Here is a 23,556-nt window from a genome sequence, read left to right on the forward strand (position 1 = left end):
GCCTTCCTTTGAAATTCACATTTAAAGTGATCATTTTCCTTGCAAGTTAATGTGACTGCATTTTTTTAAAAAGAATAAATTTACTTTTAGTAGTATATTTGTTGAGAAACACATTGTGCAGTGGTGTCAACTAGACATTTAGGTTGCCCAGTGTTAGATCAGCAACCCAAGATTTTGGAATGAAAAAGAATTCAAATATTACTAACCATCCTTCACAATTAATTGTGCATTGTGAAAAAAAAAAAGAAAAAAAAAGAAAAAATCTGTACACAAAATATTATTTTCCTATATAATTATGTATTTATGTATTTTAAAACTATGTTTTATGAGCTGTAATTACAGCTGATGACACATCCAAGAGCCACTCTGGCAATCATACCCCATACCACCTGTGCTGGGACCAAAGCCCCTCTGCAGCTACACACCCCACATTCACACAGTCAGACCAGTTTTCCTTACTGGTTCAATCCCAGGTTTCCCATTGTAGAGTCTCAGATGTCCAGATCCTTAAAATAATTTAATCATAATGCAATAACTAAATAAAAAAATAACAGCTTGAACTGGGCTTTTATATGTTTACAGTCTAAGTGAGGGAAAGTCCAGGGGTCTTTGGCTCCTGCTGTGTCCCTAAGTGTCTGGTCACCTGTCTGGGCCACAGGTCCCTGTGCCCTTTTATGCAAAGGCTTGCCAGTTCACAGCCCCTTTTCTGGGGCTCCAGCCACCCAGAGCTCCATCTGCAGCTGGCACTCCAGCTTGTACACCAACCTACCTGCACTAAATATATTCCTCAACAACCATACGTACTAATCTTTCCCTATTTCTCTGCCCAAATAGGCATTTGCTTAATGCCTTATGGATCAATCCCAAAGACAAACAAAAAACCCTCAAAAAACAAAACCCAACCAAACAAACAAAAAAGCCTCATTCGGGGCTTTAATTTCCAACAGTAACTAGCACAGAAAATGTTCTTCTAATATCTCTGAAACCATGGTTGTGACTTTTTCATCTTATAAGGAAAAGAGTTCTAAACTGACCACCAGTAAGGGAAGTGAAAACCTTACTCATAAAGGGCCACACAGACTTCTGCTGATGAAAATAGATAGTTAAAGTAAACTTACTTAGAGTACATCACTGTCTGTATAAACAGATTGCTTGCATGCAATCTTCTTTCACAGATTTGTCTGGTTTTTTACCTATTCATATTTTTGTCATCTGTGACATCCCGTAGCAACAAATTTCATGATTTAGCTGATTTGTGTAAAAAATGCTGCCTTTTGTTTTCTTCAAGATCTAGTTCCTAGGAAGTTCTTTTGATGCACCTATGCACACCTTCCAATCTACTCATGATTTCATTGATTAATTAATTCCAGTTACCTCTTTTTCTAGCTATATAGACATTACTTGCACAAAAATACCTAATCCATAAGTTTCATTATTCTTTTTACTATATTCTGTCTTTTTATGTTCTACCTGAGACTAGAAGGAGAAATGCAACTGAAAAGTATTTACCCATTTCTCTAAATATGTTCTTATTTTCTTGTTTATTCCTTTCCTAGTCATTCAAAATGCTATATGTAGGTTTTTTTGAACACTTCCTTGGATGGGTCTGATATTTTTGTAGAATTGTCTACAACAAGTTCAGAATATCTTTCCTGAATGCTAATAAGTTATTTAGGGTCTCTCGTTGTTTATATACATAGATGCTATTCTATCGGCTCATTATTCTACATTTATCACCACTGAAATTCATCTTTTACTGCTCTTTCAGTCTTGTAAACTTGTGCAACTTTTCACTGCCAGATTTTGCTTTTATTACCATGAATAATTTAATGCTACCAGAAAACTTTGTCACCTCACTACTCACTTCTTTTCCAGAAAGCTTATGAATATGTGCTATATACGAGCATGTGTGAAAATGCCATGGACAATGAATTTACAAAAGCATCTAGCTCTGGCTTCCTCCATTTTTTCCCTTTTTTTCCATGCCACTGCAGCCACTTCATCATCCAAGGACTATATAGGATTACAGACAGACAAAGGCTAATTATGCAATAAGGTAGGGGTGGGAAGGCAGTGCTAGAAACAGAATGAATGTATGCAATAATTTTCCAGCATTTCTGGTAGATAGAGTTGCTCTTTAACAGTAGGATAATGTGGGGTCAGTAGCCCACAAAAACCCTAGATGAATGACTGTTCTTTAATATTCAGGTGGTTTTTTACAGAATGAATTTTGTTTCTTTCTGTGCCTTTTCTATTAATGTAATGTCTTAAAGTTACACTCTCATTTTCTTATTTCCAGCACTAAAGCACTACCTGAGAGAGGTGAAGCATGCTAGTATCCACAAAGTTTTGCTTTTCCTTTTTCTTTTTTGGATTAATAGTTGCTGGCTTTGGGAAATCTCTAGAATCCCAAAAACTGTATCAATGTCAGTGCAGTTGTTCCTAAACCAAGCATCCTGACTCTGTAAATGTCAGTGGATAAGAAGGAAGTCCTTGAGAACAATAAAACTCAGTGAAATTTTTATTGGAAATGCAGGCAGGACACTGGAAGACAAAGAGAAAAGGAGTGTTCAGTACCTGCTGGTAATGTAGTCTCATTTCAGATACCTTTAAGTACCAACTACTACTTTAAAGGGGTACACTGTCACTAGAAAACTAGTCAAATGCATGTTCTGGATTTAGGGACACGTATCTATTGTAAGTTATGGGCCTGGCTTGTTGTTCTATTTTAGTTTTTTGCTTCGTTTGTTATTGTACAACTTTTTAATTGAATGTCGTGCATAACCAGTTTTATTGTCTATGTAGACACATGTACTTCTAGAAAAAAAGAAAATATATGAGGAAATAATAATTTTTATTTCTATTTTTGATTAGAAGAAAAAAATATTGTTTACTGCTCTCATGTAATGACAATTCAAGGTGGTATTAAACTAGAGAGAATTTTTCAATCTGGAATTTTATATATACTTTTATGTAGTTTATTACTGAATTTTCTTCAAACTAATTATTTCTATCTCCAGCTTAGTTAAGATTATATATTGTAATAAATTTTCAGATATTTTTCTTATTACATTGCCACACTTCTCTTATAGCTTGCACTTAATAATGAAACTAAGTTTCCTAGCAAGAAGTAAGATTGATCTACTTGAGGTCAGTCAAGTGAGAGGCAGAGGAAGAGCTACCCCTTTTTAAAACTGGGTATTGGTCATGATGAGAAAACAACTGTTTATTAGGTGATTTATTCATGTGCTGGTTTTGACTGTGGTAGAGTTAATTATCTTAACAGTGACTAGTATGGGGATCTGTTTTGGATTTGTGCTTAAAGCAGTGTTAATAATACAGAGATGTTTTCATTATTGCTGAGCAGCACTTACACAGCCAAGACCTTTCCTGTTTTTTGTACCCCTTGCCAGTAAGGAGGCACAAGAAGTTTGGAGGTGACACTGCAAGGACAGCTGACCCCAAATGACCAAAGGGATATTCCATAGCACATGACACCATACTCAGTATATAAAGTGGTGGGAAGAAGGAGGAAGGGAGGACATTCAGAGTGATGATGTTTGTCTTCCCAAGTTGCCATTATACATGATGAAGCCCTGCTTTCCCGGAGATGGCTGAACACCTGCTTGACCATGGGAAGTGGTGAATGAATTCATCAGTTTGCTTTGCTTGTGTGCACAGCTACTGTTTTATTAAATTGTCTTTGTCTCAACCCAAGAGTTTTTTAGCTTTTACTCTTCCAATTCTCTCCCCAGTCCTGCTGGTGGGGGAGTGAGAGTGTGGCTGAGTGGTACTTAGCTGCTTGTTGGGGTTAAACCATGACAGTTCATTTAATTATAACAGTTATATAATGAGCTATATAATTGCTTAACCTCTTTTGGCTTTAGCTTAGCTTTCTATGATTGCTGTAATGTCTGTTGTAACAAGCATTTTGATATAGTGTTTTAAGTGACAGATAGTAATAATCAGTAGTTCTCATCTGTGGCCTGAACTATGTGCAACACTAGACTGAAGTGTATAGCTGTGCAAATGGGGAATAATAGCAAAGATCTTGACAGTGTGGGCACAGGATGAAAACAGAGGCTTCAGATCATCAGGCTTTAGGCATACCTTCAGCAAACAATTTCTAATGACCAAGGGAATGTAATCTTGGAAGATTATCCAACGTACATATAAACTACACCATACATAGAAAAAAATTGATGTGATGGAAAAATAAAGTTAGCACCAAGTGGATCCTAGACTGAATGAAAAGAACATAACAACAGCATCATGGTTATGGTGACAGTTTTGGGATATCGATGACTCATCTTAAAGCCATACCACCTGCTTCTAGGAAGACTGACACCCATCAGCCTTAGGGCCCGCAGAAGTACTAGAAGAGTAAGCACACCACTGAATAAACTATTAATAATAAAAAGCTTGTGTATAACAATATTAAATGTTTTATTAAAGCTACTTCTTCCTGCAATAATTACCCAATTTGGTTATTGTCATTGTAAATTAAGTGACATTTTTAATAGTTCAACTATCCTTTCTTTAGCCTAATAAAAAATTACTGCCTTAAATATGAAGAGAGTTTCATTAGCCCACAGAATTTGCAGTCTGTGACTGATCTGATGCTCTGCCCTGAAGCTCTGGTAGGAATTTGGAAGCAAACATTGAAGAAAGTTCTGAATTTGAGTACAGAGATAGACCAATGAGACCTTTTAAATTTGGTGTATCGTATGGCTAGTACTGCCTGTACCAGATACTTTTTCAATGGACTTTTAGTAGTTCCATTGATTATATTTGCAAAAAAACATATGGAGACGCTTGCTACAAAAATCTGAAAATGGCACTGCTAATGATCTGTTGAGGACCATGGTGGTCAGTAGAAGAGTTTTGACTTGCATCAAGGGATAAAAATTTTCACTATTAGCTCTTCAATTTTTCATTTTTATTTTTAAGGAAGGGCTATTCAAAAGCTATTAGGAGTGAGCGAGGTAAAATTCATGCTTTGGAGAACAGACAAAGTGGTTGACTTTCACAAGAGGATATTGTGAAATGAGAAATGGGAATTGCAGCTCAGGAACAGGATGTTTCTCCTAACTAATTGCAGTTCACAACATCAAATAGCAGTTGGAAAAAAAAAATCTGTCTCCTGCCTGAATGCACTCTTCTTTTTGATGTATTCTTAACATAGTGACGTATTCTTAACATATTTTGCATTCTAGAATATTTTTCTCCTGTTTTCTTCTCTATTCTTACTGTCTAGCTGATTTCCCCAAAGCAGATAATAGGCATTCAGTGGGAGATGTCTGTTCTGGAGTAATGTTTTTTTATACAATTGTTAACTGTTGGATGGGTACTCACCATTTCCTACAGGTCAAATACGTAATGGATTTTAAGACCAGGAATCTTAAAACAGATGTAGAGCTTGCTCATACCAGGCTAAGCAAGCTGAAGGTTTTAAGCTTAAGATATTAGTACATCATCCTATTTGTCATGGTTTAGGAATGATACTCCCCAGTTCAGCGCCCCCATTGAGACTCTTCAAAACCACACACCATTCTCTCTCACTCCCCCTTCCCCTTCCCACTTTGGAGGGATGGAGTTGAGAATTTGAGGCACAAAAGGCAAAGATCATGGGCTGAGATAAGAAACATTTACTGGAAACAGCAATGAAATAAGAAAATGAACAATAACCACAACATTATTAATAAAAAAACATATAAGAAAAGAAATTATTCACATGATCAAACCTCTCTGGTAACAGACAATACAAGATGGCTCCCTCCACCACATTTTCTCAACTGGAAGGAACCACTTCTCCCAGAAGAGAGAGCCCCTGGCAATGACACCAGGTGGTATACAATAACATCAGGGTCCTGGCCACACCCTCTCTCTGCTACTGCAAAAATTTAACCCTGTCCTGCCTAGAACCAGGACACTATGCTAATAAGAAGAATATTATTTTTACTGTGGTAGATATCTGAATAACAGTTTTTGCCAAGACACAACATGACCATGATTTAAAGCTGCCACTAATTTTTATGATGCTTTAAAGCTTTACTTCACGATGAAGTAAGATAGCTGTTGGAGAGATGATGGAGAAGAAAAGAAGAAAAATGTTAAAGAGCCCTTGCATACTTGGCAGCATCAACATCAGAGGTTTTGTCATCCTGAGCTGTAGGTATTTTGATCTTACAGGTATTTTCCAACATAAATGATTCTATGAATCTATGGTAGATAGACTCCAGTGACAGTAGTTGAAAGAGGTTGTGGAAGGAACAGCAACAGAAGCGACACAAAGTCTGAGATATTTCTTGGTCAGAAATGCATTATAATGTCAGTAATCAAGATTTAATTTAACTGTAATCCTCATCACTACTGTTTATGTATCATTTTTATAAATTATTTTGTCTCTCTGTTTCTGTACTAAGAAAACATCTGAAGGACATTCAAAAAGGAGATGTTAAATTAATCTCATCTATCAAAAGCATGATAAGCTGTTCTAGGCTTCACTGCTTGCAAATAAAGCTCTTCACCTGATTTCTGCAGCACTCTATGTCCTGTGTGCTCCTTCATGGAGGAAAGAAAGAAATAAATCAGTTTTCTTTTATTACCTATTCAGCTTATTAAAAGAAACATGAAGAAATTGTGAGTCACACTGTGACATGAATGAAGAGGAAATTGTCTGAAAAGAATTCACTTGTAGTGAAATAAACTCACCTAAGATGAAATAAAAGCCCTAATGTACTTTATGGTGTTTCTAAGGGTTTATATCTTATTGCTAGCAAAAAGCAAATCAAGCTATGGTACAAAAAATTTGCATACAGAAACCTCTCAGAAAAGACAATTTGCTTTACACTACTTGCCACATTCTAATATCCCTCTCTTTGTTCACAGTAAAAACTTTTATGACACTCTTGTGAATATTATTTTCTCAGTGATGAATTCTCATTTGGAATAAAGACTTGGTGGTAGAGAACTGTCCCAATCTGGGAAAAGGTTACTAAATTTGAATTAGATATTCTCTTTCTAACAAAATTTTACAGTTTTTTAATCTTTACTACACACCAATGGAAATAGAACTTTCAACTGTTATTTGCAAGTACAGCACTGTAAGAATGACAGAAAATTCACAGACTATATATATTGCTAAATTGTGCCCCCAGTAAATTTTTGCCATCAGAGTAACAAGGAAGGAAGAAGAAGTTGCTTAAAAAGAACTCACAATGAAATGGCATTTAAAGAAAAGTTTTAATTTTTTCACTATTTTTCAAAGGTATTCTATTATTCTGATTACAATGAACAGGTCAACTATAACATAGTACTATCACAATTAGAAACTGATATCTAGCGTTAAATTTAATGGACAGTTCAACTAAATACAATAGACACGTATGAGATACAAAAATTGTATTCATCCAAAAAGAAAAAAAATTATTAATTAAAAGGTGCTGCAAGTAAAACATAAAAATTGAAACAGATAAATGCACATATGCATCAGATAAAACTCTCTTAATAATTTTAATGCAGCATGAGTAACTACAATTGTTTCATCTTCAGTTATTAAGAGAAATTAAAAAACCTACAACAGAAATCAAGTTTCTTTTTCTTTCCAAAAAATTCCTTGTTTCTGTAAGACTGAAATACATATTTTGTTAAAGCAGTTATTATATTAAAGTCTTTAAAACAAACATATTTAATGCGTAAAATATTCAGAGAATTGTGTATTCAAAAAAATAGTACCTAATGCTAGATTACTTTGCTAATATTTAGGAAGAAAATGTTGCAGCTGGAAAAAATTGTAACTCAGAGCTGGTTTTGCTATTGAATCTCTTTTCTTTCCTGTTTCTTTTGCTCAGAGGCTCTATAAACAGCCTTGAAAGCCATTAAAAGCAAGGTATAAGATTGCCACGTTATGAGGCTGTGGGGAAAAAAAGCCCCTGAGTTTGTGCAACCGACAGGTTTTGACTCCTGTACAAGTAGATGTTCCACCTGTCTATGCCCTGAAAATGTTTCAGGAGATGAAAAACAAAGATATGGAACATGGAAACAAAAAGTCAGTTGGGACAACATAACATACATGGCATTATATCCCCCTGACATAAGCATGATAGAATAGGGTTGGGGCAGAGAATAAAGGAGTACATCCAGGGGTCTAATGGCCTCCTGCTGCAACAATCCAAGCACATAATATACTTTCATCTGGCTTTTTCAATAAACATTATTTCTGGAGATAATATTGGTAGAGGCAACTAGATTTCAGAAAAAAATATTTCAGCAAATAAACCTGCAATGTATATACACAGCAGGTAAGCGTAAACTCTCCTAAAGGCTAGAAGAATCCACAAAACCAATGGGATGTAAAAGTTAATGTAGTATTTGGTTTTTAAAATTATCTCTTTGATCACTGCATCTGATACTTAGGTCCCCATAGAAATTGTTAGAATTCCTTCTTTCACATGTAAGTCCTCTCTAGCCCTCTAACTCCATTATAGTGTCTTAAAAATTTAGGAAGTAAAATCACTGTTTTCTTATCTGTTTCAGTCTCATATAACAGAGCACGGATCCCATCAACATTCATGCAATCAATGTGCATATAACAAACCTTCTGCAGTGCTGCTTGTCTTTGTCATGGTTAAAATTGAGTAATTTTTTTTCTTACTTCTCTCTGTTGAACTGGACACAAAGGCAATGATTCTAAAATACACCCAACTTCTAAAATATTATGCCAGCATGTGTGAAGAACTATTTTCTCAGGAGGAATGAATATGCTCTTTAATACTTAGTCCCCCTGTCTCTGATCTGTATTTGTGAGTGGTTTGAAGACTCTAATTAGTTTAAATGTTTTAGAGGAAGTCTGTCATGATCTAATTTGTCCCATTAGTCACTTGCCCTAACATTTTTATACACATTCTTTCCTCACATTTATGAAAATTTGATTGACTTTTGAGAATGGAAAATTGCAGCCTTCTTCATTAGACTGAAAAAAATTACCTTAAAGCAAACTATTCATTTATCTTTTTGGTTTTTGGAGATGTATATATGTACACTCAAATAATTGAAGAGTTGTCACTGTCTAACCCAATATGAAAGACACAAAAAGGAAAGAAAATTAGGAATAGGCTAAAATTGTAAATAAGATTGAACTATCAGACTTTTGAAACTTGTGTGGAATTTAAAACATTTAAAACCACACTGTTTAAATTGCATCTTTAATATCTGAAAAGTGGAAAAGTGCAATATCTTTGAAGGAAAGTTTGCAATGGAGCAAGCATTCAGTGAAATTCAATGAAATAAACAAAAATGCTTATATTAACTTTAAGAGAGCTCTCCCGAGGATCAAAAGCTTTTGTAGATTTAAAAAACAGACAATATATTTCAAATTGCCTTTCTTTTTAAATTTCATTTTTTCAGGCTTTTGCAGGTTTATTATTAAACACTTAGATTCACATACACATTCACATAATGTGAATGTCCTATAAAACCATCTTGAGACCAAAATATGTGCAAATCTTAATCCCCAAGTCCCCAGTCAGAATTCTCAAAACTTTACAAACTAGAGTACTGATGAATAGCCAGCCAATGGCTAGACATAACTCTCCAAGTTTTGCAAATCCTCAGCATTTCTGTCATGTTTTCATGTATCCACAAATTCAGATCAGATATGTATTTGTGATTTATTATGGACTTCTCATTATTCTACAGTTTAAAATGATCCAGGCACAACCCCATGTAATTCAGTGACCAATTTAGCTCTGATGGCAAGCAATATGTTGAAAATAATTGAAGCCAAAATCCCAAAATGATTAATCTGTTACATCACAGCATTTCAACGGTGATTTGTGTGGGACACTAGAATTCAATTCCAAGGGTTACTGAGGCTGTGTGGTTGCCATATGAGACACGTTGGGACCAACAGTTACTCAGGGAGTTGTGATAGGAAGAGAACTACTGCATCAAAAAAGGGAAAAAAAAGAAAAAAGAAAAAAAATCAGTGGCAGAACTCCTCCTTCCTAGAACTTACTCCTCCTAAGGACTGTGAGGTAATACAATATGAGAACTCAATTTGCCAGTAAAAAATAAGGTGGAGGGCAGAGAAAAATAGACAAATGAGAGTGAGTAAGACAGTTTGATGTGTTTTCAGCATGGAATTGATGTTGATTGAGAAGGGATGGAAAAGGCGAGATACCAAGGCAACAAAAATGTTATCACAGAGCTGGAAATTCCTTCATACAGAAATGAAAAGAACCCATAGGCTCCTGATGGAGAACCTGGTATTCTGTGTTCTATGGTGTGATTTGAGCTGGGGTCACAAAGAAGAGGAGCAACGATGTTGGATGATCATCTTTGTATCTGAAGAAAGTTAACATTAGTTATGATCAGAGCTGGTAAAAATATGAAAAAAATAATTAAAAATCAATATATTTTAGTACTTCATTGTAAAAGTAGGGGAAGGGATGCCAAAGGAAGAAAATAAGCCTCATTTCTTCTTCTACTTCCTTTTTCCTAGTTCTACTCTTTCATCATTATTTTCCTAAAATGATAAAAGAAGAAAATGACAACGGAACACTATCAAAGGGCAAAGGTGATTAGAAAAGAAAGAGGAGTATTTCAAAAGAAAAATATGTCTCCCAAAATTCAAAGAACATGTCAAAAATGGAAACCTATTTCTTTCAAAACCACTGGATGGAACAGCAATAACTTAAAAATGTTCATATTTTCCTTCTTTCTTAAAACAATGATACTTAATCTGAAACTCTTTTTATATTTATAACATTTTCTAGATACTCTTGCCTCTCTTCATGTTTATCTTGAGCTGACCCAACTCCCATGTTTTGGTGAAGACATTGTCCATTAAAATGGCAGAGACAGTATCCCTTATTGCCCACTTGTGAGATTGTACATCAAAGAGAGAAAGATTGTCTGGCATCTTTCTATAAGTGATGTGACATCCAGACATTCAGATTAGGCACCACAGTTTTGTCACACATCTGTTACTGCACAGCTCTTCAAGGCAGCTGTGTGGAAACAATTCTGTCTGCCCCAGGCTGTGCTAGCTCTCCTAAGAGAGGAACAGGAAGCTGTGAGGATGAAAGAAATGCAGAACAAAAACTCGCCGCAAAATTTAGGGCTCAATAAAAATAGAAGTCATCCAACAAGGCATTTTCCCATTCTTTATGCAAAAAAACCCTTGTGATTCATCTAATTCATATAACAGTTTGCTGAAGCTTTTTAAGAAATTCAGTAAAATATATTCTAGAGATGGAAGTTTTAGCCAACTCTAGGCTGTCTGTGTCTCCAATACTGTGCTTTATACTGTTCTGATGTTTTTGAACATTTCAAAGAGAGAATTTGGAAATTTGTCTTGTTTAATTTAGTAATCATTCTATACTTTTGAATACTGATGAATATGTGTTTTATTATGCAAGTCATGCATTGACGACAGCCAACATGGCTTCACTAAGGGCAAATTTTGCCTGACAAGTATGACGGCCTTCTATGCTGGGATCAGTGTTGGTCAACAGCTCAATGACCAAGTGAGAGTAGTGACTAGTGTCATTCCTCAGGGCTTGATATTGAGACTGGTGCTGTTTAACATATTTGTTGGCAACTTAGTGTTATTAGTGCAACCTTACACAAATTTGGTGATGACACCAAGCTGTGTGGTGCAGTTGACAAGTTGGAGGGAAGGGATGCCATCCAGAGGGACCTTGACAGGCTTAAGATAACCTCATGAAGTTCAACAAGGCCGAGTGTAAAGTCCTGCATGTTACTTGGAGCAATCCAAACCACAAATACAAACTAAGTGGAAAATGGATTGAGATCAGCACGGAGGAAAAGGACTTGGGGTTGTTGGTTGGTGAGAAGCTCAAAATAATTTGACAATGTGTACTTGCAGCCCGGAAAGACAACTGTGTCCTGGGCTGCATTGAAAGAATCATGGACCAGCAGGTCGAGGGATATGATTCTCCCACTCTATTCCACTCTACTCCATTCTCATGAGATCCCACCTGGAGTACTGTGTTAATCTCTGGGGCCCCCAACATAAGAAGTACATGAACATGCTGGAGCGAGTCCATAGCAGGGCCACGAAGATGATCAGAGGGCAGGAGCACTGTCCTATGAAGACAGGCTGAGAGAGTTGGGGTTGTTTAGGCTGGAGAATCAAAGATGCCAGAGACACCTCAGAGCACCTTCCAGTACCGGAATAGGGCCTACAAGAGAACTGGAGAGAAACATTTTACCAAGGCACGTAGTGACTAGGGGTAATGGTTTTAAGCTGAAAGTGGGTAGGTTTAGATTAGAAATTAGGAAGAAATTCTTCACTATAAAAGTAATGAGACACTGGAAGGAGTTGCCCAGAGATGTCATGGATGACCCACCCTTACCTGGAAATGTTTAAGGCCAGGTTGGATGGAGCTTTGAGCAACCCGATGTAGTGGAAGATGTCCCTGCCCATGGCAGGGGGGCTGGAACCAGATGATCTTTAAGGTCCCTTCCAACTCAAATGATTCTATGTTGCTACGATCATCCCATTATGAAACAAAATATCTATACATATTCATTCTTACAGATGTTTTGCTACTACAGGTATGTCTCTGTAAGTGTCACAAAATAATGTATGGGGAATAAATGATTTTATGAGCTTTTTGTAACTGATATTCACTCATCTAGTTGGCAAACTGTACCTGTAGGGGAAAAAAAGGTAATTCCCAAGATCTGCTTTACAAATTATACAAATGGCATAGAAAAAAAACCCCAAACCTGTGTGATTGAAACAGTTTTCAAAAGCATCTTATTGTATTGTTCAGATCCAGTATAACATGTATGGGAAGTTTGCGTTTCTTATGAATGGCAAAAATGAATATGTTGACAGAAGCGTTAATTAATGCTGAGAAAAAAAATTCAAAGTAAATAACAGATGCACAGACAATCTCTACTGCTTTTGCTTGTGAAATGAATTGCATTATGGGAAGAAAAGATAAAGTTGTTACTATTCAGTCCAAGAATTTATATGCATAGTTCTGTCAACTGAAAGGTATGAAATCACTTTCCAGTCTTACTTTGTCTTAAAATGAATAATATAGTAAAAGTTGGTATTTTCTTGATGTCTTTTTCATATTTGATTTCAGAAAATGTGAATTGAAAATTTCCTTATTATACCTACTCTTCATCAAAAAAACTAAGAATTTCAGAAGTATGGAGCTGACAGCTTGTGTGAGAGGAAAAATCTCAACAGTCTGCAGTTCTAGACAAAAAGAGGAAGCGCTCCTTCAATAAAAACATATCCTGAAATTTATTTTTCTTAAGAATTAGTTAACTGTGACCCTCATTCAATAAAAACATATCTGAAAATATATTGTTCTTAATAATAACTGTGTCTGTGTGCAGTTTGTAAAAATTTTTTCGTTTCCTTTGGGACTTCTTTGAATTCCACAAAAAGTGTGCCCAAAGAAAGTGACTATCAACCAAACCAATCAGGTGCATAGAAGATTACATGATCATGATCTTCTGTCTCTCACCCATAAACTCCTATTTACAAGATGTAGTCCTCAGCATAAGAAGATTTCTTAGGTTTGTTTTTCCAGTTTGAACATTGCAGGTTTGGTTTTTCATCATACTTATTTATGATTAAAATTCCTCAAAGCCTCCTGTTTTTCTAGTTAAGGTCTGCTAACAAGAAAGGAGCATGTGAGTGTGAAAGGAAATAGAAGAGCAGTATGAAAGTCTTTTGGAACTGGTTGGGTTAAGAGGGCTGTGAACTGAACTGAAAAAGAAAACCAGTGGTAATTGCAGTGCTAGAGTTGAGGTGTTCGAATGTGACATTATTACAGCTTGCCAGGGGCAGAATAGAACACAGGAGTTGCAGGGACAGTCCCAGAAGATGTATCAGCTATGACGGCTACCTAAAAGAAAAAAGGCTGCTGCCTTAATATGAATCAAGCTCAGAGAAATAAAAGCATTTAGGACCACTTAATTCATGAATATTTAAACTATCTTTTTCCTTGTCTATTTGAATACATAGCACTAAGTGAAAAAAAAACTCATACAAAATCGGTGGGTCTTTATCCCCACCAACATGCATGTTTAACGGCAAGTTTGTTTTGGTTTTTTTTAACAAAACTTTAAATGGCAGGCTGTAAATATGCTGAGTTTACATCAAGAAGTCTCTGTGGCTTCTGTTTATGTAATAAAAAATGCCTTATTTTTCAAAGACTTTGCCAGTTCATACGTATAATTCTTCCAAACCCCAGAAGAATGTTTCCTCATGCCTCCCTAGTCTATAACACAATTAATTAGTTCTAAGGCACGTAAGTCTATGCCAGATACATCTGGCTCCTTCAGCTACTTCCAGAGGGTTTTTTAAACTAGAATTAGATTTAAACTATTGCTTGAGAAATATTCCTTTCTTGTCTTGTCCAGAAGGTCTGAAAAAAAAATATTCAGTCTTACACTTGTGACATGGCTAAGGTAGGATGTGTTGCAGTTTTTCATGTTTGAAAAGAGAATCACACAGTGCAGAGTTCAAGCATATCAACAAGTTTGAAAACATGCCATTATGATGTGGAAAAAAAATTATTGAGTCAAATTTTGAGTCCAGGATATAAAAACGTATTAATCTTTCTTTATCTGCTTCTAGCAGATCTCCCAATATTTTTTAAGTAGGATTCTGAGTTACAAAGTATTAGTCCAGGTTATGCAGGTTTTTTTGCAAAAGTTCTTCCTAACCTGAAATTGAATATCTTATTTTTGGAGAAGTGACATTTAGAGACAGAGAAAAAAAGGAATATTATTTGATACCTGGAACGAAAAATGCTGTAAAAAGCTATGTCTTTTAGCAATATTGGAATGAATCGAAACCTCTATGAATTAAACATTAAAAACTCTTTAATAAATGTATTTGTCAAATATACCCATACTTGGCTACATGGAGCTATATTTTATATTTGTTGCACTAAACTACAGAAATGCAAAATAAGTCTAAGCATTGCAAAGTCATAGTCATACTCCCAATATTACAAGATCTAATACCATTCATTAAATAACTTTAAATTTAGGAAATTCCTTTGACTTGATTTTTTAGGTTTTTAAACTTGTGTGTATTATCACAAATGTCCAGAAAACTGCCTTCTCAGAATACTGAAATATTTTCTGTCTATCACCTTTCTGCAGAAGCTAATATTACAAGAACAATATTATGTAGCATAATAACACAAAAGATTTTTTTCAAGTGTTCCCAGATTCTTTTTTTGCTTTAATTTAGAAAATGTAAGGTTATGAAATGTCAGATTAACTATCATCTAATAGTATTTGATTCATAATAGCTAGCTTTCAATATGGACTATGTAATTATGACAAATTTTCATTATATTGAAAATGTGTATGCTAAATATGAATGACACTTTATTAATTTCTAGATATCTTTCTAAACTAAGATTAATTTGACTAATGCCTAATCCTAGTCCATCTTTAAGCAACAGCAAAATTTCTATTCACAGTAGAGCCATAGTCACCATTTTTGCAATGACAGGCAAAAATCAACTATATTGAATCTTCTAAAAATTCAGTTTAAAACTTACCTTTTTCCCCTCTTATTTTCAACACATATACATGCTCACACACAATTGTAGAAGTGTTCTCCAGCATAGCATTCATGTGCAGCACAGAAATGACTTTTTAAAAGGTAATTAAAGAAAAATATGTTCACCACCAGAAAGAGAAGAGTAGGCTTTGTGTTTGATAGGATGGATCAACATTTGTAGTTGGTTTTAAGATAACACTGTGGCTTATGGCACTAGAAGTTCATAATATCATAAGGGTCTCAGGAGAACGTTTAAGACTAAATAATAGGAATTGGATCAAAGAATTGGCAGGGGGGTTTTTGCCCTGTCATATTTGATAAATTTTGACGGCATGATGTTCCAAATCTAGCAGGATCCTTAGCCAGCTGAAAAATATTTAAACAATAATTTTGTTATCAAAAGTATATCCTCTTAAATTTTTGCCTACGGTTGAATTCCTAATCAATTGTGCTTTGAAGAAAAGCAACTACTTTTGACTAAGCTAGTATACAGCTACACCATTTAAGCACTTAGTATAAAAAACAAGCTGAATAAGTCTCTTTAATCCCAAGATACCTGCAAACAGCAAATAGGTCCAATCTCACAGTCATGTTTCTTTTGAGAAAGAATCACTGCTACTATGATATAGGGTAGTATTTAGGAAGCTCTAATTAAAAGGTATCTCAGGCCATTTTGTTAGCCCTACACTTAGTGTGATTTGCTAAGAAAATGTGGTTTCTTATAACTTTATATGCTCTTTAAGATTTAAGATTGATAACAATCGCTATGAGAGTTTCCAGACTGAGGTACCTAATACAGTCACCAAGCTCCTTCCATAAAGAAAGGAACTTGTTTATTTTACAGTTTCATCACTTTCAAGTAAGGGAACACGCACAAAACAAGACTGGGCTACAAAATACAAGATGATGCTGGAGATGGTATTATCCTTCTTCTCAGTCTTTGAGCAGATGTGGGAGCATTAGCATCTTTCCTTCTGAATTAATGAACCTCAAGCCTGTCTGTGGATTCTATTCCAGTGAAACTGAATAGTAAATACGGTGTGGACATGAATTCCTTTGCAGAAGGAACAGTTACATCATAACTATCACTATCCTATAGCATACTGGTGTTTAGTCCCTAACATTAAAAGCAACTCTAAATGGTTTGGTTTGTAAAATGTTTTTTTCATTAATGTTACAGTGCCCTCTATGTTTCAGAGTTTGCACTGAGGGTAATATTCTTTGAATGGTTAATAAATATGGTTTTTTCGCTTTTTGGGAAAGTGTAAATTTACCATGTTAATTCTTTTTTAATGGTAAGTCTCATAAGTCTCACCAAAACAAACAAGCAAACAAACAAATGAAATTACAAGTTTTATAAGCAAAGAATGAAATAGAAATTTGAAGTTGTTAGTCTCCTTGCAAATAGCCATCACATATAATTTTCTGACATTAAAAAAACAAAAAGCAGAGGTGTTTTTTTTTGATGGGAAGATGGTTCACAAATATTTTTCAAACTCTACAATTAACAATTAAAATGTCTCAAAAGTCATAGCGTATTTGCTTTCAGCAGAAGACCATAAACAATCAGTTATATGTTTACTGCATATATGAAATACTTCAAGAGGCTTCATGATGAAAGGGAAACACAGATGAATGATGAGACACTGAGATGTATATGCCCTCATGTCCACTGAATCTCTATTACACAGATCTGACCAGATAATCTTAATATATTTGAAAGGTAAAAATGGGAAATTTTCTTCATATTGTTTAAAAAATTCTCACAGGTACATTAGGAAAAGAAACTGCGTCTGATTCTTCCCTAATACTAGGAAGGAGAATATCTCTTTGGAACATTTCTTCTTTACTGAGAGTTTTTCTAAAAGAGAAAAGAAGGAAAAAAACATAAACCAAAAAATCTTTCATAAGAATTACTGTACTTACATTGTATGCAGTGGGATCAAGCTATTAAATACAAACTATAAGCAGTTATTCTTGCACCAGGAAACCACACTAATTATTCAGTCAAGAGGGAAGAATAATTGTAATGATGGCATTAAACACACAGAGACGATAGCCTGAGTCCAGGTAGAAAGCATGATGAAAAGAAACATTAATTTAAATTTTTTCACCTTACTTTGAAATACTTCAGTTCTACAGTCTCTCTCCATTAGTTTTCAGTCTCTAAACACCTTCACAGGAAAGAATGGGAGAACAACAGGATACCAACCCAAATTTATTTTTTTTCAACTGCTGTTACTATTTAGTGTTCATAATATTTCTGAACTTCTAGGAGAATTTCTCTTGCTTAACGGTGGGCTGAAATGAGCCCACAGTAAACTGAGTTGCTTTAAATATTTCATGGTAACATTTTCCTGAAGCTTATGAAGACAAAGAGGAGAGGGATAGAAAGGTTAATATATTTTACTTCAGGTGAAATGTTGCTATAAAGAAAATAACTTTGCTGAAAATCAAGGTTTTTTGAATTAATAGATGTCTTAATGTTTTCCAGAGGAAGGTTCCTGAAATCATTTTTGGTGAAAAATATTTAAAAGCCAAAGAAAAAGGTAGTTTCTAGATACATTATAATAGAGACTTACTGAAACTGTCTCACATTCTCTTTTGGAAATGCCAATATTCAGTGAATACTATGAATCCTTAGAAATAGCACAGTTCCATTACTGAGGATGGAACATTCTAACTGCCCAAGGAAAATTCATTGTTTTTTATTCTTTGTACTCTATGTGCTTACAGAAATGTGCGATGCTGTACAGCAACTACCTGTTATGCATTCCTGTTCTGAGTAAAAATGCCACTTCCTCAGGAACCTCAAGGTTCTGTTTTAATCAAAGAATCACAGGATATGCCAAGTTAGAAGAGACCCAACTGCTGGCCCTGAACAGGACCACCCCTCAGAGTCACACCACGTGCAGTATTGTCCAAAAGCTTCTTGAACTCTGTCAGGCTTGGTGCTGTGACCACTTCCCTGGGGAACCTGTTCCAGTGTCCAACCACCCTCTGAGTGAAGAACTTTTTTTCTAATATTCAATTTAAATCTCCCCTGATAGAACCCCAGGTCATTCCCTTGAGTCCTGTCACTGATCACCACAGAGAAGAGATCAGAGCCTGCCTCTCCTCTTCCCCTCACAAGCAAGTTGTAGACTGCAATGAGGTCTTCCCTCAGTCTCCTCTTCTCCAGGCTGAACAGACCAAGTGACCTCAGCTGCTCCTCAAATGGCTTCCCCTCAAGGCCCTTCACCATCTTCACTGCCCTCTTTTGGACACTCTAACAGCTTAATAACTTTCTTATATTGCGGTGACCAAAACTGCACACAAGACTCCCCATTGCAGAGCAGGACAATCCCCTCCCTCAACTGGCTGACAGTGCTTTACCTGATGCTCCTCAGGACATGGTTGGCCCTCCTGGCTGCCAGGGCACTGCTGACTCATCTTCAATTTGCCCTCGACCAGCATCCCCAGGTGCCTTTTCACAGCACTGATTTCCAGCATCTCATTACCCAGTCTGTATGAACATCCAGGGTTGCCCCATCCCAGGTGCAGAATCCAGAAAGAAGTGAACAGGCTTCACCCGGCAACACAGTTCTTCAACCACAGCACACTTTCTGCAAAAGGTATCAGGCACTCCTGGCAGCCTGTGACCTGGAGAACTGTGTCTGCCATCAAGAGGTCTGTCAGGCTGGAGGCCTCTGACATGGCTGGTTCAGTGACTCCTGCAGCTCTAAGGGATTGAGCATATAGACACCACAACTGTGGAAGCTTAAGCTAGTATGTTAAGAAGACTTGGACTGAAATAATCTCTTTGCTCTTTCTTACCAGCTACTGACTCTGCTGCCTCTGTTAACTGCTCCCAGATGGTCAGAGAAGAGCCCTTCCTGTTCGTTCTGCCTGCATGAACTTCCATGAAAACTGCTGTGCCACACCCTCACTATGTGCCATACCCTCACTACATGCCACACCCCTATTTGCCCACTCCTGTCTGCCCTATTCTGGGTTGCTCATGCTCCCTGGAACAATTCAAATGTCCTTTGGTCACTCCCAGCACTTCCCCCTCCTCTCCTGATTGGCTGCTGAGGGCTTCCAGGTTGTGGGTCTGCTCCTTGGGTGCTCCTGGACTCAGGAACCCCCCTGTACAGACAGCTCTCACCCCCTGCATCTCCCCTCACTCCTCCTCACTCCCCTCACACTTATGGCCTTCTGTCAAGCGAATGATGATGCTTTGGTATGGCAATGCATGTATAACTGCAAGCTTTTATTAATTATCTCTGTATTCTTTGCCTATTCTTTGCCTAAGTTGCTGATCTTAAGTGTCTGAAAACCCTTGACTTTGTTGACTATCTCCTTCTCCATATTAGTATCAAGTGGCTTTGGCACTATTTCCAACTGTTTGAGATTCAACAGGGTGAAGTGTACCTGGGTCACAACAACTCCATGCAGTGCTACAGGCATGGGGAAGAGTGGATGAAAAGCTGCCCAGTGGAAAATGACCAGAGGGTGCTGGTCGACAGCAGCTGAAAATGATCCAGCAGTGTGCCCAAGTAGCCAAGAAGGCAAATGGTATCCAGGCCTGTATCAAAAATAGTACGTCCAGAAGTATGAGGGAAATGATCCTACCTCTATATTCAGGACTGGTGGAGCCATACCTCGAGTCCTGTGTCCAGCTCTGGGCCCCTCATTTCAAGAAGGACATTGAGGTGCTGGAATGTGTCCAGAGAAGGGCAATGAAGCCGGTGAAGGTTTTAGAGTACTAGTCCTTCAAGGAGCAGCCACGGGAACTGAAGTCGTTTAGCCTGGATAAAAAGAACCTTGGGGGGCCAATATCCCTCTCTACAGCTACCTGACACTTGTAATGAGGTGGTGGTTGGCCTCTTCTTCCAAGTAACAGGAGACAGGACAAGAGAAAATGGCCTCAAGTTGTGCCAGGAGAAGTTTAGACTGGATATTAGGAAAAATTTCTTCATGGACAGGATTATCAAGCATTGGTTGACAAGAAGTGACTTCCTTCTTTTTCTTGCTTTCTTTCTATCTACTATCATGCTTTAAACCCTACCATCAAATAAATGCCACACAATCACTCTCCTACCTCCCTCCTCAGTGGGGGGGCAGAATCGGAAATAGAAGACATAAGACTAGTTTAATAATTGAAATAAAATAAAATACAATAATAATAATAATAATTATATATTATCTTTTCAAGTGTCTACTTAAAATTGATTTGAAAATAGGAAATGTAAATGAAGATTGGAAAATGTTATCTCACTCATTAGTATGAAAATCAGAAGATTAATGTAATTTTACGTGAACATTTAAGTACACTATACAGACCTTGAGGTTGGCTCAGTTGGTTAAAACTTGGTGCTAATAATGCCAAGGTCATTGTTTCAATCCCCTGTATGGACCATTCACCTAGGAGTTGTACTCGATCGTCCTTGTGTGTCCTTTCCAACTCAGAATATTCTGTGATTCTACATAAAACCAGCAGTGACAATTTATTCAACCTATTGATAATTATACATAGTTATATACTTTAGAGCTCAGGACCCCCATGAAGTCTACTAAGATTTTTTTTACTTACCCTATGAGAAAGGAGATGAAAGATCTCTGCTAAGGCAGTGACATAGTCTTCTAGGAAAGGCTGCTATCTTTTCTTGCTATGAAGACATAGACCAACACAAAACTTCTATAACCTTCCCATATATGGCAGTCAGTGAATGTTTTCTTCATTAAATGAATAAAGAGAAGTGTTTAGCTACTATAAGTATGAAAGAAGAAAACCTTCTGAAAGTAAGATGGAGCAGGAAAGAAACTAGGAAAATGTCAACCAACAGCAGAGCCAGTATCACTATAACACTTTACAAACTGAATATGTATCCACATGTGAAATAATTCTGGTTCCTTGTGAAATGGAAGCAGTTTTTTGAGCAGTTTTTACAGTAAGAGTTAAACAGAACAAAACAAATTATAGAATTGAATTAGAAGATATACAAAAGATATATAAAAGCTGTCAAGAACAGCTTTTATAAAAGAAACAGACTCTGCAGCCTCCAAACAAGTAGTTGTGGTTGGTTAACCTTGTCTGGATGCCAGGTGCCCACCCAGCTGCTCTATCACTCCCCTTCCCAGCCAGACAGGGGAGAGAGTATGATGGAAAACAACTCGTGGGTTGGGATAAGGCAGTTTATTTAAAGCAGAAGCAAAACAAACTCTTGCCCATGCAAAAGAAAAGCAAAAAATAACATTTTATTCTCTGCTTCCCATCAACAGCGATGGTCGGCCACTCCCAAGAAGCGAGGCTTCAGCACACGTGACGGTTCCTCAGCAGGCAGCCATTGGAGACAATGAATACCCTCTGCTTCCTGCTCCTTACCTTAGCTTTTATATCTGAGCTGACGTCATATGGTCTGGAATATCCCTTTGGTCAGTTTGGGTCACCTTTGGCCTACTTGGGTCCCTTCCTAGGATCTTGCCCTCGATTGAGGGAGGAATGTTACAGTGCTGATGCTGTGCTGAGCAGTAGCAAAAACACCGATGTGTTATCAACACCTTCTAGCTACCAATGCAAAGCACAGCAGGGGCTATTAATGGGGAAATGGGGAAATGAACACCATCTCAGCCAGACCCAATACGCCAGTACAAATAAATATGATGGCAGTCTGAAAAATCATTAATTGCAATGACTGCAGCTAGAATATTCCTAAAAGATTTTTTAAATTATTACTTTTACATTTAGGTGTAGGAACAGATTTTCAATTTTCTGAATTTTCTGTTCAGTCCCCTTTTTTTCTTAGTGCTTCTTTCACTCATTAAGTTGAAGGGTGATGCATTTCCGAGGGGTTATATTGGCAGGTGATATTTCTTATACTACACACTATCACTTGAAAAAGTACAGTTAATCCAAAAGAATTTGAAGATGGGGTCAGATCCTTGTTGCTGAGAGACAGAGGAGCTCTTTGGTACATTGGTCATTGTATATTGTCTCCCTCAATACAAACTAGAGGAGATATAATTGCAAGACTGATAAGAATTGCAAGGTGGTTTAGAAAATTGCTGATAATAATTTGTTGGAATAGATAAAAGGAATATTACATCAAAATGCAGAGACAATTCCAGATTTTCAAGACACTGGAAAAAATTTTAGGTAGAATATTTTCTTAGCAGTTGTTTTCATTCCATGAAGGGAAAAGCAGAAAAGCTGGAATGTCAGTTGTACTCTATGCTGTTAGTGTCAACTTTGTTTGGCTGAAAACAAGGTATTATGGAGTTGTAATGATAGATTATCTTCTAGTGCAGAAGGACTCCACGTAAGCATGATTTCTGATGTCTCCTTAATGAAGAGACCAGTCATTGCTGAAGGTAGGCTAGAGCAATTTGAAGTTGAAAGCACTTTTAAAATTTCCAGGCCATTAATTTTCACTGTTTAATAAATACATGTAGTAGACACAGTATGGTATCATAGAGTATACTATGCTGACTGGATTAATAACCAGTTAACTGACTTAAAAATAAGGCATCAGTGGTTAGTCTTTACTACACAGGAGAATGAAGTTCCCCAGGGAACAGGACACTGTCCAGTGACACATAATAAGGAACTAATTATGTAATCACCAGTAATAAAATATGAGAGGTACAAAATTTATCACAATGGTAAATAATAATGAGAATGTAGGTGCCATAAAGTAATCTGAATAGCTTGATAAACCAGTTGTATTCAAATGAACTATTTCTAATGCAGCCAGATAGAAAACTATTAATTTAATATTGGAGTTTGCAGAATAAGATTTTTTTCCTAAAAAGAAGAGATTCAAAAGATCTGAGTCCTAGTGGCAAGATAACCAGCTTTCAGAACAATGTTATAGCAATAAGAAATAATCTGCTTCTTGAAGGAGGAACAGAAAATTTAATTAGAGCCTGTAGTTGATTTTACCATTGTGGGGAGTACTATCAGGATATTCTCTATAATTCTGGTCTTTAGATATTTT

General features: G+C 36.5%; 1 long non-coding RNA gene across 1 annotated transcript in view; it reads left to right on the plus strand.

Moving 5' to 3' along the window:
* LOC127474706 (uncharacterized) overlaps nucleotides 1-23,556 on the plus strand; it is a 460,005-nt gene that overhangs the window by 431,659 nt on the left and 4,790 nt on the right. Inside the window, exon 2 of the long non-coding RNA XR_007905963.1 lies at nucleotides 22,863-22,930. This is a non-coding gene — a long non-coding RNA (uncharacterized LOC127474706). The remainder of the gene's footprint in view (nucleotides 1-22,862; nucleotides 22,931-23,556) is intronic.

Source organism: Manacus candei, unplaced genomic scaffold (genome assembly GCF_025592945.1).
Source record: "Manacus candei isolate 608988 ecotype Guabito, Panama unplaced genomic scaffold, ASM2559294v1 h1tg000043l, whole genome shotgun sequence".
Classification (NCBI taxonomy): domain Eukaryota; kingdom Metazoa; phylum Chordata; class Aves; order Passeriformes; family Pipridae; genus Manacus; species Manacus candei.